Source organism: Schistocerca nitens, chromosome 3 (assembly GCF_023898315.1).
Source record: "Schistocerca nitens isolate TAMUIC-IGC-003100 chromosome 3, iqSchNite1.1, whole genome shotgun sequence".
Taxonomy (NCBI): Eukaryota; Metazoa; Arthropoda; class Insecta; order Orthoptera; family Acrididae; genus Schistocerca; species Schistocerca nitens.
Window position 1 is genome coordinate 335503008 of NC_064616.1, and position 13837 is coordinate 335516844.

At 47.0% G+C, this 13837-nt stretch overlaps 3 non-coding genes and 1 pseudogene across 3 annotated transcripts; 2 read left to right on the top strand and 2 right to left on the bottom strand.

The window, feature by feature from the left end:
* Positions 1-4853: 4853 nt before the first annotated feature.
* Trnas-cga (transfer RNA serine (anticodon CGA)) lies at positions 4854-4928 on the top strand. The gene has a single exon. It is a non-coding gene; the product is annotated as a tRNA-Ser (tRNA).
* A 3705-nt stretch (positions 4929-8633) lies between these two features.
* On the bottom strand, positions 8634-8707 carry Trnas-cga (transfer RNA serine (anticodon CGA)). Its single transcript has one exon. It is a non-coding gene; the product is annotated as a tRNA-Ser (tRNA).
* Positions 8708-8948: 241 nt separating this feature from the next.
* Positions 8949-9022, top strand: Trnas-cga (transfer RNA serine (anticodon CGA)). Its single transcript has one exon. It is a non-coding gene; the product is annotated as a tRNA-Ser (tRNA).
* Positions 9023-10542: 1520 nt separating this feature from the next.
* On the bottom strand, positions 10543-10660 carry LOC126249827 (5S ribosomal RNA; annotated as a pseudogene).
* Between the last annotated feature and the right edge of the window lie 3177 nt (positions 10661-13837).

A 13837-nucleotide genomic window follows, 5' to 3' on the forward strand; every position in this document is an offset into this window, starting at 1 on the left:
GACCGTTTTCACCAGCTTAGGGGAGTAACTTGCAGGAGGTCAGAACAAGTTGCAGCCTCCCCTGATACATAAGCACCGGGAAAGAGCAGTTCGCAACGCTGCAGCCGGGCGTTTGCTGCACATAAAAGTAAATTAATGTCGAATTATTGGCCTGGAGTCCCATTGCGGTAGGTTAAGCCTCTTAAGTGGAAAGGTTTTCTTTCTTTGTTGCAAGTGGCAACTTTCCTTCGCAAAGCGCGAAATTTATGTCTTGTATGCACATGTCTACATCTACTTCTGCATCTACATCTACATACGTACTCTGCAAGCCACCGTACCCTGTACCACTACCAATCATTTCCTTTTCTGTTTCTCTCGCAAGTAGAGCGAAGGAGAAATGGCTGTCTATACGCCTCTTTACGACGCTGATCTCTCTGATCTCGTCTTCAAGGTTCTTACGCGAAATGTACATGGCGCTAGTAAGATCGTTCTGCAGTCAGCCTCAAATGCCGGTTCTCTAAATTTTCTCAATAGTGCTCCACGAAAAGAACGTCGCCTTCTCCAGTGATTCTCATTTGAGCCCCGAAACATCTCACACTTGCGTGTTGTTAGAGCCCACCAGTGACAAATCTAGCAGCCTTCCTCTGAATTGTTTCGATGTCTTCCTGTAACCCGACATGGTGTGGATACTAAACACGCACGCAGTACTCAACAATGGGTCGCACTAGTGTTCTATATGCGGTCACTTTTACAGATGAACTAGACTTTCCTAAAATTCATCCAATAAACCGAAGTCTACCATTCACCTTCCCTACTACAGTCACATGCTCATTCCATTTCTGACACTCCACTCCTTTTCACGTTCGTTAGACATCAGCAAAAACACCCTGTGAGTGCGTTAGCATCACTAGAATAAATTTTTGTGTAGTGGACCATTATTCTATGACAGAGCACATCGGTGTTTAGCTGTACTGAATTTATTTTATTCCTATATTGTTTTTAAAGAAGCACACGGGTTTACACAGATTGTGACATGATTATTTCAGGACAGTTGTTAAGATAACACATTACGTCCTGTTTAGCAGAAATAACACTGAACACAACAATATCAAATTTAAATAGAAGGTACTCTACAAGATTTTTCTTGCTTCTAGACAGTGTAGTTGGCCAAGGTTCCGATTCCGGTTCTAAGCTCAGTACTATTTAGGATGACAATCAAGTCTACAGAGAATGGTTAGTTTTTGTGACAAGATGAGCAAAAGATTACTCAAGGTTGCTCTTGTCCACAGTGGACGCAAGCTGATGATCGAACAATTTTACATCTCTGCCAGTGGCATTTACCTTTAGTTGCCACGTGCTGTCGGCTGCATGGCTGCTCTCGCCCCCTGAAAACCTTATAAAAAGCGAATCAAAATCATTACTGATTTTATCAGCTCAAACTGTCCTATGTTTCTCGTTAGGCGAGAAAACATGCACTCATTCGTAGTCTGCAAAATATGGCGATATACACGTGCATAGATGGAGCAACGTGTTACTTCAATGCCCTCTCAGTTCTCGCAAGAACAATTAACTATGTGGCTGTTTCGTTTCTCCGCTGTCTGAGCTCAACGACTCTTCAGCTAATTTTAGCTGAATTTCAGCCAAAGTTAAAGCAGTTTTTTCACAAAATTCTTCTTTTGGTGTCGTACAGAGCGTGATGCGCCCTGTTCTACACTTGACGCTGGTTGAGGTAAGAGTCCTCGAAGTTTTCGGGCCGGCCGCGGTGGTCTCGCGGTTCTAGGCGCGCAGTCCGGAACCGTGCGACTGCTACGGTCGCAGGTTCGAATCCTGCCTCGGGCATGGATATTTGTGATGTCCTTAGGTTAGTTAGGTTTAAGTAGTTCTAAGTTCTAGGGGACTAATGCCCACAGTAGTTGAGTCCCATAGTGCTCAGAGCCATTTGAACCATTTGAAGTTTTCGGTATTGTGTCTTTCATAACAAACTGTCCCCCATCTGTGTCCTTTCGTACTTCACGTTACGGCTTTTTCAGACCAATGGGAGCGTTCCTTTCATCTTGTGGAATCTACAGTTCCAATCGCAAAGTGCCTACCTTTAAACTGCATCGAAATATCACCCCTTTTTCTCCTTCTGAGTTTATTTCAGCCAATCGGACATTTTGTGCCCGCTCCTGACGCCTAAAAGTTACATGCGTACACCACAAGTGTGTCACGGGCCTTTCACGTGATCAGCTGCATTGCTGGTCTGTTTGTATTTCTCCGTTACAAGCAGTGCTGGGCTACTACCTGCTCCCCTCGCTGTATAGCCCAGCACGTTCATTGTCTCTCTGACTGTGGGTCGCCAACCCCTGTTGGAAGTCTTCCGTTGTAAGCAGGAAGTGATGGTGCAACTTCCGTCTGCCCCAAAACTAAAATGTTTCTTCCAACATCTTTTATCACCTTTTGCTCATTGACATGCAGGATTTGTGTTCGGTATTTTAATACCGTTGAATCGAGTGTCATCCCTCTGCATTACGTACTGTACATTTCGATAAGCAAATCTGCTCACTATCGCTGAAGTATGTCAGGTGACATATCCTTCTAATTGTTATGCCATATAAAATCTCATGTAAGGTGGGAAATTAATGTTCACTCAAGCTGCCACCTTACACATTTCAGATTGCTTTGCAACGTTACACCTAGATATTTAATCGACGTGACTGTGTCAAGCAACACACTGTTAATAATATATTCGAACATTATGTGTATATTTAGTGTAGGTGACTGTGGTAAGCACATGCATTCTGTATTGCTTTGTTTGTGTTGTTGACGATCATGACAGAGAAGGGAGACTAAGAAACGTGGTGTTGGCAGACTTCCGACTAACAGATCACTTTTGGCAGTGTCACAGAACCCTCTTCCCAAGAGACAATGCAGAGAGACTAGGAATGTAACCTGAAACATTTGCACAGAGTCTCCTGACCATGTAATATGCGTCACCATTTGTGCTCCCTTTACCGTCCAAATAAGAAACCCGGAATCAGTATTAATTATCTCTATAAAAGAACACACTCGTAAATGCTACAAAGAAAGCTGCCAGTAGGCACTGATTTATATAATTTCTTGTCATCTCGAGATTCGAACCTGGGTCTCTTGCTTACTAGGCAGATGCACTGACCACTATGCCATGCAGACACAGTAGTCACCCAAATCGCACGACTACCCTAGCACACTGCCTGTCAGACTCAAATTCTGAACTTATACCACACACTACTGATGTGGTGCCCCTGTTCATTAGCCTCATTATTCGCAGCATCTCGCTGATTCCTGTAAAATTTCGAGCATGATGTGCATCTGAACTGAAGAGATCATTGGTCATCATCGACTTATTATGTAACTTCCTGGCAGATTAAAACTGTGTGCCCCACCGAGACTCGAACTCGGGACCTTTGCCTTTCGCGGGCAAGTGCTCTACCAACTGAGCTACCGAAGGACGACTCATGCCCGGTACCCACAGCTTTACTTCTGCCAGTACCTCGTCTCCTACCTTCCAAACTTTACAGAAGCTCTCCGCAATATCCTTTCTTTCAGGAGTGCTAGTTCTGCAAGGTTCGCAGGAGAGCTTCTGTAAAGTTTGGAAGGTAGGAGACGAGGTACTGGCAGAAGTAAAGCTGTGGGTACCGGGCGTGAGTCGTGCTTCGGTAGCTCAGTTGGTAGAGCACTTGCCCGCGAAAGGCAAAGGTCCCGAGTTCGAGTCTCGGTCGGGCACACAGTTTTAATCTGCCAGGAAGTTTCATATCAGCGCAAACTCCGCTGCAGAGTGAAAATCTCATTCTGGAAACATCCCCCAGGCTGTGGCTAAGCCATGTCTCCGCAATATCCTTTCTTTCAGGAGTGCTAGTTCTGCAAGGTTCGCAGGAGAGCTTCTGTAAAGTTTGGAAGGTAGGAGACGAGGTACTGGCAGAAGTAAAGCTGTGGGTACCGGGCGTGAGTCGTGCTTCGGTAGCTCAGTTGGTAGAGCACTTGCCCGCGAAAGGCAAAGGTCCCGAGTTCGAGTCTCGGTCGGGCACACAGTTTTAATCTGCCAGGAAGTTTCATATCAGCGCACACTCCGCTGCAGAGTGAAAATCTCATTCTGGAAACATCCCCCAGGCTGTGGCTAAGCCATGTCTCCGCAATATCCTTTCTTTCAGGAGTGCTAGTTCTGCAAGGTTCGCAGGAGAGCTTCTGTAAAGTTTGGAAGGTAGGAGACGAGGTACTGGCAGAAGTACAGCTGTGGGTACCGGGCGTGAGTCGTGCTTCGGTAGCTCAGTTGGTAGAGCACTTGCCCGCGAAAGGCAAAGGTCCCGAGTTCGAGTCTCGGTCGGGCACACAGTTTTAATCTGCCAGGAAGTTTCACATCAGCGCACACTCCGCTGCAGAGTGAAAATCTCATTCTGGAAACATCCCCCAGGCTGTGGCTAAGCCATGTCTCCGCAATATCCTTTCTTTCAGGAGTGCTAGTTCTGCAAGGTTCGCAGGAGAGCTTCTGTAAAGTTTGGAAGGTAGGAGACGAGGTACTGGCAGAAGTAAAGCTGTGGGTACCGGGCGTGAGTCGTGCTTCGGTAGCTCAGTTGGTAGAGCACTTGCCCGCGAAAGGCAAAGGTCCCGAGTTCGAGTCTCGGTCGGGCACACAGTTTTAATCTGCCAGGAAGTTTCATATCAGCGCACACTCCACTGCAGAGTGAAAATCTCATTCTGGAAACATCCCCCAGGCTGTGGCTAAGCCATGTCTCCGCAATATCCTTTCTTTCAGGAGTGCTAGTTCTGCAATGTTCGCAGGAGAGCTTCTGTAAAATTTGGAAGGTAGGAGACGAGGTACTGGCAGAAGTAAAGCTGTGGGTACCGGGCGTGAGTCGTGCTTCGGTAGCTCAGTTGGTAGAGCACTTGCCCCCGAAAGGCAAAGGTCCCGAGTTCGAGTCTCGGTCGGGCACACAGTTTTAATCTGCCAGGAAGTTTCATATCAGCGCACACTCCGCTGCAGAGTGAAAATCTCATTCTGGAAACATCCTCCAGGCTGTGGCTAAGCCATGTCTCCGCAATATCCTTTCTTTCAGGAGTGCTAGTTCTGCAAGGTTCGCAGGAGAGCTTCTGTAAAGTTTGGAAGGTAGGAGACGAGGTACTGGCAGAAGTAAAGCTGTGGGTACCGGGCGTGAGTCGTGCTTCGGTAGCTCAGTTGGTAGAGCACTTGCCCGCGAAAGGCAAAGGTCCCGAGTTCGAGTCTCGGTCGGGCACACAGTTTTAATCTGCCAGGAAGTTTCATATCAGCGCACACTCCGCTGCAGAGTGAAAATCTCATTCTGGAAACATCCCCCAGGCTGTGGCTAAGCCATGTCTCCGCAATATCCTTTCTTTCAGGAGTGCTAGTTCTGCAAGGTTCGCAGGAGAGCTTCTGTAAAGTTTGGAAGGTAGGAGACGAGGTACTGGCAGAAGTACAGCTGTCTGTACCGGGCGTGAGTCGTGCTTCGGTAGCTCAGTTGGTAGAGCACTTGCCCGCGAAAGGCAAAGGTCCCGAGTTCGAGTCTCGGTCGGGCACACAGTTTTAATCTGCCAGGAAGTTTCACATCAGCGCACACTCCGCTGCAGAGTGAAAATCTCATTCTGGAAACATCCCCCAGGCTGTGGCTAAGCCATGTCTCCGCAATATCCTTTCTTTCAGGAGTGCTAGTTCTGCAAGGTTCGCAGGAGAGCTTCTGTAAAGTTTGAAAGGTAGGAGACGAGGTACTGGCAGAAGTAAAGCTGTGGGTATCGGGCGTGAGTCGTGCTTCGGTAGCTCAGTTGGTAGAGCACTTGCCCGCGAAAGGCAAAGGTCCCGAGTTCGAGTCTCGGTCGGGCACACAGTTTTAATCTGCCAGGAAGTTTCATATCAGCGCACACTCCACTGCAGAGTGAAAATCTCATTCTGGAAACATCCCCCAGGCTGTGGCTAAGCCATGTCTCCGCAATATCCTTTCTTTCAGGAGTGCTAGTTCTGCAAGGTTCGCAGGAGAGCTTCTGTAAAGTTTGGAAGGTAGGAGACGAGGTACTGGCAGAAGTAAAGCTGTGGGTACCGGGCGTGAGTCGTGCTTCGGTAGCTCAGTTGGTAGAGCACTTGCCCGCGAAAGGCAAAGGTCCCGAGTTCGAGTCTCGGTCGGGCACACAGTTTTAATCTGCCAGGAAGTTTCATATCAGCGCACACTCCGCTGCAGAGTGAAAATCTCATTCTGGAAACATCCCCCAGGCTGTGGCTAAGCCATGTCTCCGCAATATCCTTTCTTTCAGGAGTGCTAGTTCTGCAAGGTTCGCAGGAGAGCTTCTGTAAAGTTTGGAAGGTAGGAGACGAGGTACTGGCAGAAGTAAAGCTGTGGGTACCGGGCGTGAGTCGTGCTTCGGTAGCTCAGTTGGTAGAGCACTTGCCCGCGAAAGGCAAAGGTCCCGAGTTCGAGTCTCGGTCGGGCACACAGTTTTAATCTGCCAGGAAGTTTCATATCAGCGCACACTCCGCTGCAGAGTGAAAATCTCATTCTGGACTTATTATGTATGTGGCGTCTGTTCTTTCAGACATGTCTTAAAGAACAGACACCACATATACAGATTTTCCATAATTCATATTACACAATTCTAGGAGCTGTAGAGGGGACTTAGTAGATCAAGTTATACACAGGAACTCATATTCAAAAACGTCATCCAGCTACGCTAAAGAGTGTCAGAGTTATAGGTCCCGGTGCCTGTAAATGTTTGTATACACCGGGCGATTCCGTGGTGATGTCACAAACTTTCAAAGACGATGGAGAGGGATAAATGTATAAAGAGGTAAGGGTTTCTGGGTCGGAAACGAACGAGTCGAAAGCTACAAACGAAATCATTCTGATACCCCTGACAGTGGAATAAGTGTACCAGTACTGTCTTTGCTAAGAATGTAGGGTATACAACTGGACCAAGACAAGAAAAAATTTACAGCAAACAAGGGCTCTAAAATGCATACCTGAGGAGCTGTTGGAACGCGTTCATCTTCGTTAGTGTGAAACACATCTTCTCTATTGAACAAGTGCTCATAACTCTTAAGGTATGCATTTCAGAGCCCATGTTTACTGGACATTTTTCCTTGCTTTGGTACATCTGTAACCTCTGAAAGTTGACTACCCTACAATCTTTGCAGCAACAGTACCAGTACATGCATTCCATTATCAGAGATACCAGAAACGTTTTCGCTTATAACTTTCGACTCATTAGTTTCCGGTACAGGAATCCTTACCTCAAACTGATACATTTATCCTTCTACATCGTGTTTGAAAGTTTGTATCATCATCGCGTAATCGCGCTTTGTACACATACATTTACATGCACCGGCGTCTATGCCTATGATGCTCCGTAGCATCATTGGATGACGTTTCCTGACATGGGTTCCTATGTAAACCGTGATCTACTAAGACCCGTCTACAACCTTTAAAAATGTGTAACGTGAATTGTGGAACACCTTGTTATGCTACCAAGCCCTCCACACCTGACGTAAATCACGGTGAGGAAGTGGTGCGTAAGTGATAGTGGATTGTATGAAATCAATGCAATGACATAGGTCAATGTGGAGACGTTATAGAATGGCAGAGAGCTACTGCATTTGGACCTGCCCATATGAATCAAGTTGTCGGATTTGTTTAGGGTATCAGCGGAGACACTTCAACCTGTTTACAGGCAATGGTATACCACTGGGACCCATGAAATAACGTGTAAGAACAGGGGCCGCGAAAATACCCCAGCCAGCAGGGACCAGTGACGAGTGTCACACCACGTCATCATTTTTATACCCGACAGGAATTGCCTGCTGTCAGTGAATGCAGGACCATCTCAACCAATTTCCGAGCGACCACTTCGAACATGCAATGGACATTCGGATTCGGGTACCTCGCAAAAGACCATAGCCCACTTTGGAATATAAAGCTGCACGGTTTCAATCGGGCGAATAATACGCAGAAATTGGACTGCAGCTGACTTGATGCGCGGAGAGTAGTCCTACGACTCGCGGTTTTGCCTGTTTTCGAATGATGCGAGGCGCCAAGTGCGCTGACGACCCAATGAGGCATTAACCCCTAAATGAGCGGAGGATGTAAGACCACCGGACATAAAATTAGTCAAGCCAGTGTAACGAATAGATAAATTGATAAGACTTTACAGATGGCGCAGCGATCGAGTCAGTCCTCAACCGCACGCGCACTGCCTCTACGTGAGCACAAGGAACTAGCCATGAGTAGGAAACTGATGTTTCAAGTAGACATTGTACATACAAAAGGGTAAATGTAAGGGCGTGGCAATGTGGCAAAAAGGGGCAATCGTTAAACTTCTTGGCAGATTAAAACTGTGTGCACCGACCGAGACTCGAACTCGAGACCTTTGCCTTTCGCGGGCAAGTGCTCTACCATCTGAGCTACCGAAGCACGACTCACGCCCGGCCCTCACACCTTCACTTCTGCCAGTATCTCGTCTCCTACCTTCCAAACTTTACAGAAGCTCTCCTGCGAACCTTGCAGAACTAGCACTCCTGAAAGAAAGGATATTGCGGAGACAGGGCTTAGCCACAGCCTGGGGGATGTTTCCAGAATGAGATTTTCACTCCGCAGCGGCGTGTGCGCTGATATGAAACTTCCTGGCAGATTAAAACTGTGTGCACCGACCGAGACTCGAACTCGGGACCTTTGCCTTTCGGGGGCAAGTGCTCTACCATCTGAGCTACCGAAGCACGACTCACGGCTGGCCCTCACAGCTTCACTTCTGCCAGTATCTCGTCTCCTACCTTCCAAACTTTACAGAAGCTCTCCTGCGAACCATGCAGAACTAGCACTCCTGAAAGAAAGGATATTGCGGAGACATGGCTTAGCCACAGCCTGGGGGATGTTTCCAGAATGAGATTTTCACTCTGCAGCGGAGTGTGCGCTGTGATACTGGGAGAAGTGAAGCTGTGAGGGCCGGGCCTGAGTCGTGCTTCGGTAGCTCAGATGGTAGAGCACTTGCCCGCGAAAGGCAAAGGTCCCGAGTTCGAGTCTCGGTCGGTGCACACGGTTTAACCTGCCAGGAAGTTTCATATCAGCGCACACTCCGCTGCAGAGTGAAAATCTCATTCAGGGGCAATCGTATTTGGCTGTACGCCTGGCTATACGGTGTGTGAAGTGGTACATTTGTTGGTGTTGCGCGGCGGGTTGCTTACCGTGTCTACAAGCGTGACCACGAAACACGTCAGAATAGTGGTCAGAAAAAGATGTTGACTGAAAGGGACCGGAGACGCGCTCCGCTGATTGTGAATAAAAATTGCTTCAAACCCGTCAGAAATGGTTGCAGGCAGTGAATGAAAGGCCATCCCCACTTGTTAGTGAGTGAACACTGCAACGGGAACTGCGTGCAATGAACATTTGGAGTCGATCACCTTGCGAGAGGCCATTGCTCACCCAGGCACATAAAGGTGCGCGTCTTCAAAATGGTTCAAATGGGTCTAAGCACTATGGGACGTAACATCTGAGGTCGTAAGTCCCCTAGACTTAGAACTACTTAACCGTAACTAACCTTAAGACGTGACACACATCCATGCCCGAGGCAGGATTCGAACCTTCGACCGTAGCAGCAGCGCGGTTCCGGACTGAAGCACCTAGAACCGCTCGTCCACACCGGCCGGTTGCGCGTCTTCAGTGGGCTAGAAATCATCGAACGCAGACAGTAGCTGATTGACGGAACGTAATGTGGCCTGAAGATCATGTTTTTGTCTATATTCAAGTAACGCAGGTGGTCGAGTGCACCGATGCCCAAATGATGTATTTCATCCTAAATGTGTGCAAAGTCAGGTTGGAGCCGGAGGTGGGTTTGTGATGTCTTGGGGATGTTTATCTTATCATGAATTGGCACTGCTCACTGAGGTGAACACTGACATGAACGAGAATGTTTATTTAAACATTCGAATGATTATGCATTGCCTTTCAGTCAACACATGCATGATGAGTACGCTATTGGTACCCCTATTTTTCAAGACGACAACATCAAGGTTCATCGGGCTAGGAGAATATGTGACTGATTTTCTGAACATTCCTACACATTATTACATCTCCATTGGCATGCAAAATCACCTCATTTGAACCTCATACAAAATCTGTGAGACGTGTTAGAACAGCGGGTAAAACTGCGACATCAGCATCCGCGAAATTTAGTGGAATAGCGCTATCAAATCCTCAGTGAATGGCTTAACCTGGATGCAACGTGCCTGTACAGCGTTGTGGACTCTTTTCTTAACCGATTCCAGGCGGTTATCTAGTCCAGCGGCGAAATTACACTGCATTAAGTGATACTGCTAATGATTGTTCTAAAACTAAACTAAAACTAAACTCCTCCCTAACAGGCCATGAAGGCCCACCGGTACCGACCGGCCGCCGTGTCATCCTCAGCCCATAGGCGTCACTGGATGCGGATATGGAGGGGCATGTGGTCAGCACATAGCTCTCCCGGCCGTATGTCAGTTTCCGAGATCGGAGCCGCTACTTCTCAATCAAGTAGCTCCTCAGGTCGCTTCACAAGGGCTGAGTGCATCCCGCTTACCAACAGCGCTCGGCAGACCGGATGGTCACCCATCCAAGTGTAAGCCCAGCCCGACAGCGCTTAACTTCGGTGATCGAATGGGAACCAGTGTTACCACTGCGATAAGACCGTTGGCAATGATTTTTATAGGGGCGACTAATTTTTTGTCCGCCGAGCTTAGTTCAGGCTGTAGGTGGTTGTGCGATATTTTGGGGGCATTTTCCGTATAATGTCTTCGTTCCACACCTTCAGGTTACCGTGGACGTGAATTAGGATGTTTATTAGAACATTCTCGATGACCCAGAGTTGCCCTTTCTTCAACATCCTAACGATGTGTATCATATGAACACTATCATCTTCCAAGGGCAGTACGCATATATTCCCGGTTCACAAAAAATAAGGCACCCTATGGGACCTTGTGTGACTCGCTGTCACATCTAATTTCAATCCCATATAAAATATGTGGGACTATTTGGAACGCTGGCAATCAGTGGCCCCGCAATTTGGTAGCTCTGTGGGATCTAATTATCAATGAGCGGCTTCAGCTGGATGCGGCATACATGGAGGAATTTGTGCTCTCTTTTTAGCCGAACTGAGGCCATTGTCAAAGCTAGAGGCGCTGTTACGTGGAAGTAGTGTCCTGTCTCTTTGGGGTGAGTAATTTTTTGTCCGATATTCGAAACCATTACCACCTATCCGACCGGTACTTATCAAATGTGCGTCCTTGACCTTGGCTGCGAAAGCGGCTGTGGTTGCTAAGACGACGGCAGGTTGAGTGGGGAGCGCTACCGCCGAGTTATGACGCAGCCGCGGAGCTGGAGCCACCAGTGGCGCCCTGTGACGCGGCTCATACGGACACGTGCGCGCCGCGCCGTCGAGGATTGTCACTGCACAGGTACGTTAAGCTGCGCGTTTCGTGTTCCTTTTGGCTTTTGATGGCTTAGTAGTCGTTTGTACCCCGCTCAGCACGCGAATAGAGTACGACAAAAAACCATTGTGCACTGCAGAAGGCCGGCCGCGGTGGTCTAGCGGTTCTAGGCGCTCAGTCCGGAACCGCGCGACTGCTACGGTCGCAGGTTCGAATCCTGCCTCGGGCATGGATGTGTGTGATGTCCTTAGGTTAGTTAGGTTCATGTAGTTCTAAGTTCTAGGGGACTGATGACCACAGATGTTAAGTCCCATAGTGCTCAGAGCCATTTGAACAATTTTTTTGCACTGCAGAACAGTTTTCCGGGTATGTATCGTCGTTGCAGAAACTATATAGCGAGAATGTTATTGTTGTTGTTGTGGTGGTCATCAGTCCTATGGCTGATCTGATGTAGCTCTCCACGCTATTCGGTCCTGTGCAAGGTTCTTCATCTCTGCGTAACTACTACAATCTACATCCCCTTGAATCGGGGTAATGTGTTTCAGCGTTAATCTCCCCCTACCCTTCATATCTCCCTCCATTACGAAATTCACTATTTTTCGATGCCTCAGACGTGCCCTATCAGCCGACATCAACCCTTCTTTTCGTCAAGGTGTGTCATAAACGCCATTTCTTCTCCAATTCGATCAGCATTTCTTCATTAGTTATCTCATCTACCTACCTAATCTTCGATATTCTCCTGTAGTACCATATTTCAAAATCTTCTGTTCTTTTTATGCCTGAATTGTTTATTGTCCACGATTCACTTCTGTGCAAGGCCACACTCAAAATAAAAAATCTCAAAAAAGACTTTGTAATACTTTAATTTATGTTTGATGTTAACAAGTTTCACTTTCAGAAACGCTTTTCTTGCTATTGCCACTCGACAGTTCATATTGTATCTACTTTTGTCACCATCAGTGATTTTTGTTCCTGTTCGCACTCTTAGCTAAGTGGTTAACTTGTCTGCCATGCAACGGGCTCGGGTTCGGTTCCCGGCCGGGTCTGAGACTTACTGCGCTGGGGGACTGGGTATTGTGTTGTCCTCATCATTATTTAATCATCAATGACACGCAAGTTGCCCAGTGTGGCGTCAACTAAAAATACTTGCAACTCGGCTGCCGAACTTCCCCAAGTGGGTACTACCGACCATAAATGCCATACCATTATTTCGTATCATTCTTGTTTCCAAATAGCAAAACTCATAAACTACTTTTAGTGTCTGATTTTCGAATGTGATTCCTTTACCGTCACCTCGTTTATTTCGAACATTATTCTTGTTTTAGTGTTGTTGATGTTCATCTTACCGCGTAAATGACTTTTCCGATTTTTCGGATTTCGAGCATTAGAGATATTTTACCCAGCGGACCTGCTGCTACAACAGGAATGAGAAAAATCAAGGTAATAAAAGGTGCAACGCCGCGTAACTGAAAAAGAATGAAATACCACATAACTGGACCGTAGGAATCTCTGTGGTAATATTCGCGGACGATGCTGTTGTCTATAGGGAGACAGCTACGCCAGAAGAATGCAGCTAAATACGGGAAGACCTGCAAAGAGTCGACGGTTGATGTCAGCTGCCACTCTCAAAATAAATACCTACTTTCATGCTCTACTTTCAAAAGAGCAATTATTTCTTTTTCGGTGGAAAGATCATGTTGTGAAACGAACTGCTTTCGAATACGTAGAGATACAAAATAGTGTGGCTGCGCGTGCTTCCTCATTTTCACGGCAAGGCGACGGAAATCTGCGCGTTACTGTTTTTAAACGACGATATGTGTAAGTGGAACGAATTTATGTCCTGTTCTGTTCCTGTATTGAGCGTGGGTACAATAACTGGCTGTACGCCTCTGTGCGTTTAATCATCTCTCGTATCTTATTACAGTCGTTATGGTAGTAACAGGAGAACTGTCCCACAGTCTTCCTCGATTTCCGTTTCTTTAATTTACTTGCCAAGGTTTCGCGGAAAAATTTTTTCTTCCTTTTTGGTTCCCCGAGAACAGGTAGTTTTTTCTTCCAAAGATTCCTGTTTATGTTCACCGACTAGTTAACGATCTTCGCAGTGTGCCTTTGATTTCGGCCAGTTTCTGCTATCGTGTTACTTGATAAGGAGTCCGGACGCTAAAGCAGTACTCCAGAATTGGTCACACTAAAGTCTTGTATCCGATTTCTTTTACAGGTACACCGCACTTCCACAGAACAATTCTATCAAATTTAAAAAGGAAAGAGTACAGGAAAGGAGCACCGATATTCTTAACTTTCGCACGATTACGGTACGTGGTTAAATTAACAACTCTGCTCTCATACGATGCGCTTTTTAAGCGTTTTCCAGAAATCTAAATTCAAAGTTTTACGAGCCTGCTGAATAATATGCGAAAGCGCCAGAGGTCGGACATTCGTGCTGGC